The following is a 4,283-nucleotide window of genomic DNA, read 5'->3' as shown; positions in this document are numbered from 1 at the left end:
AACTTTGCAAGCTCCAGGTTCATTGGCCTCCATATTGGATTTGAGATTCCTGCTTGGTTTATGTCTAGGATGCGTCCGTGCTAAAAGCATAGTCTGAACTTCGGTTTGCGACGACCTCTTCCGGAAAACATTGGATGTAGTATATTTGCATAATTTTATACAATACAATTCAAATTCAAGTTTTTCCGTTGTTTCCTAGTAGATTTCTTGCGGTTTCAAGTTATTTAATAGATTTTTTGCAGGTTCAAAATTTGAATATTTTGAACAATAAAGACATTTTCAATCAGATACCGAGATATTCGAAATAACAAAGATATAACTCATAAACAATAGCGACTTTATTAGAACTAACGAAAACCTCCTCAATCTCATATACTTTTCAATACAATATTAATTTATTACCTATGTGCCTACTCAGTCAACCTTCCAGCTAATGCGCTTTAAAGCTTTCAACTTATCAAAGTTTTTCTCACTGCATGCGAGCTTGTATGCAATAACTTTGGTGATTGTATCTGTTCCCATGTTCACGGGTACAAACCATCCACCAAACAGAGCTTTTCGCAGTTTACAATGGGTACCGCATGATGGCAGCACAAGTGGTTACATTGCTGCTGCATCTCGTCAATGACGGGTATACTTTAAGGCGGTTGCTAAAGCTTTGACAGTGATCCTATAAGAATTGGTGATTAATTAGCTTATCAAATACTCGATCAAATCAATAGAAAATTGCCGATTCACAGTGCTTACATTTCATTTATTGCTATGAAGAATATATCGAGTAATTGGAGTAAGTCGTATTTTAGACGTTTGGATATATGTATTACCGAATATCTAAGAATATTAGTTTATTAACATTCCTATTAAATACAATTTTGCTTAACTTGCGATTAGCATTATTACGCACACATATAAATATAAAAAGTGGTCTAAAATACCCCCGTTTTTTATGTTTGCTCTGGGTAACTTTATCCGTTAACAGCCACGGACGTTTTTATTTTCAAATTTATGACTGCCATGCTTTCCTGTGTTGTTTTTTCTTCTTTAATGGTTGTCCATTTCAACTTGAACTTGGTCTGCTTGTCAACTTGACATTTCCACAGTAATTAATTGAAGATTTTCTATGCTTGCCATTTGCATTAGTAGGGGAAGTTTACCGGTTTTGGCCACCTTAGTGCCTAATTTTAACCCTTATTTTGAACATACAGCAAGCTGCTAAAAATAAGCACTCAAAACAATGTGATTAACAAAAAAAAAAAATGATTGCGTGATAAGTTATCTTATTTTCTTGGTTGATCCATATTCTATGTTTCAAAATTTTGATTTTTAATTCCACCTAGGGAGCGTCTACAAATAACGTAACGTTTGGGAGGGGGAGGTGGGGGTGGTTGAGCGAAATGTGACGATCCATACAAAACTTTCAGATGTGTCTTACAAAAATTGTTACATGGGGGAAGGGGGGTTAAAAATGCTCAATTTTTGCGTTACGTAATTAATGTATCGTACCCTAGTGGTGATGATGCCTTTCTCGAAACAATCGGTGCACATCAGGGGGAGAAGGCGGAGTACTGAATCCCTACCCCAACATGTGCGACATCTTGATTTGGTTCTAAACTGTAAACAACAGTGTTAATTCTCTACCAGCTTTTTGTTATGGTGAGGCAATTTTTATGCACACTTTTGTTTTCGATATTTTATCAAAATTAAACACTCAATCATGCAGCAATATAACGATGTGATATGCTTGAGATACCTGTTTGATAATAGGGACTCGAAAAAGAATTTATTTGCAGTAACTAACCGAATATAAAAATGGTCACATTAACGATTGCGCCCTAACACCGGTTCTAAGCTTCGATGCAGAGTACACGAGCTTTGTTCGCCAGTGACAGGCGTATGAGGCCCTTGGTGCACATCGCCTCAGTATAATAGATTACAACTATTATTGTCTACCTTAAGGCGTTTACAAACGCTTGCTTTATATAGATAAATGGATAATAGAGATGTCCGATTATCGATCGATTAATCGATTAACAAGCTTAATAAACGAGTGATACAGTTCAATCAAAGTTAATTGCTTATTTTCGGGGATTAAACCACCCGACCTGGACATTAACTTACAATGTTGTGAAAACTCATATGTGAATAGAGTTTAGACTGGTGCTTTAACCAACTAAGCTACGAAGGAAGAAGCGGAGTGCGAGGAGATAGAACAGCTGTGCCGTTCTCAAGAAACACGCAAGTTCTCATCAGAAGCTCAACGCATCTCGCAAAGACTTCGTGCCGCGAGCCGAAATGTGCCGAGATAAGGATAGGAGCATCTTGACGGACGAACGTGTGGTGATCGAAAGGTGGAAGCAGCACTACGAGGAACATTTGAATGGCGCTGAGAGTACAGGCAGTGAAAGTCGAGGCAGCGGAGGAGATGACTACGTCAGTTCAGCGGACAATGGGAGCCAACCAGCCCCCACCTTGAGGGAAGTTCCTTAACTTCCCTCAAGGTGGGGGCTGGTTGGCTTCCATGTCGTCCAACAGCTGAAGACCAATAAAGCAGCTGGTAAGGATGATATCGGAGCTGAGATCTTTAAGATGGGCCTTTAAAAGCTAGTCACTTGCCTGCACAAATTGATAGTCAGAATCTGGGAAACTGAACAGCTTCCGGAGGAGTGGAAGGAAGGGGTTATATACCCCATCTACAAGAAAAGCGACAAGCTGGAGTGTGAGAACTTTCGAGCGATCACCATCCTTAATGCCGCCTACAAAGTGATATCCCAGATCATCTTCCGACGTCTGTCACCATTAGTGAATGAGTTCGCGGGAAGTTATGAAACCGGCTTCGTTGACGGCCGCTTGACAACGGACCAGGTCTTTACTGTACGGCAAATCCTTCAAAATGCCGTGAATATCAGGTCCTAAGGCACCATCTGTTCGTTGATTTCAAGGCGGCATACGACAGTATAGACCGCGTAGAGCTATGGAAAATTATGGACGAGAACAGCTTTCCTGGGAAGCTTACCAGACTTATCAAAGCAACGGTGGATGGTGTACAAAACTGTGTAAAGATTTCGGGCGAACACTCCAGTTCGTTCAAATCGCGCCGGGGACTAAGACAAGGTGATGGACTTTCGTGCCTTTTGTTCAACATTGCGCTAGAAGGTGTCATGCGGAGAGCCGGGTGTAACAGCCGGGGTACGATTTTCAACAGATCCAGTCAATTTATTTGTTTCGCGGATGAAATGGCCATTGTCGGCCGAACATTTGCAAAGGTAGAAGAACTGTACAAAAAGGAAGGAAGCAGTGTTACGATAGACGGGGATACCTTCGAGATGGTCGAGGAATTCGAGAGTAGGAATAACAATCAATAATAAGGAGCTGTAAAATCATATGGACGCTTCGCTTCGCTTCGCACTTCGCGTCTACTCTGGCCGCACCCTAAGCGTACTGCTCTTGGAGGCGCGGGTAACTCATACAAGCAGCTTTTGCAGAGCAACGTATATTCGTCGTTACCAATCGACGATACCGACGATATTCACCGAAAAAAAAAAGTAAGAAGCAGTAATCGCAGTTGCCGCAGGTGCAACCGGAGCGGAAGGAGAAGTACCCGCCCGTGTTTGTGAAGGGTGATCTTACTTACTTACTTATGGATCCTGTACACCTCCGGTGGTGCAAAGGGCCGACTTGAAAGATCTCCATCTTGAGCCTTGCCCGGCTATCGCTTTAACCTGTTGCCATGTTAGATTTCGGTCGACTGCTTTTATTTCTTTATTGAGGCTTCGCCGCCATGAGCCTCTGGGTCTGCCTCTGCTGCGATGTCCCGCTGGGTTCCAGTCTAATGCTTGTTTACAGATTTCGTTTCCGCCCCTACGTAGAGTGTGGCCGACCCAGCCCCACTTCCGATCCCGAATTTCTGTTGCTATCGGCCTCTGGTAACAACGACGACGGAGCTCGTTGTTTGAGATCCAGTTGTGAGGCCACCAGGCCCGAATTATATACCGCCGGATTTGCGCCCGAAAATTGTACTGAAATGTATATTTATTACACTTATGACCACCTCGGCACGAACCCGCTCAAGGCTTTGCTGCAAGGGCTTCACGACTTGAAGGAAAAAGATCTCATTGCGGAACTCGAGAGCTGTGGCCTGAAGCAGTGGCCGTGCACAAACTCGCTAGTCACGTCAAGACGAGGAGATATCGCAACCAGTTTTACCTGGTACACTTTGAGCACGGCTCCAGCACGTGGAAGGACCTGAAGTTGGTCGGGGTTATAAATTACATCGTCGTTGACTG

The sequence above is a fragment of the Armigeres subalbatus genome, chromosome 3 (assembly GCF_024139115.2).
Source record: "Armigeres subalbatus isolate Guangzhou_Male chromosome 3, GZ_Asu_2, whole genome shotgun sequence".
NCBI lineage: Eukaryota > Metazoa > Arthropoda > Insecta > Diptera > Culicidae > Armigeres > Armigeres subalbatus.
Note: the sequence above shows the minus strand (reverse complement) of the source record.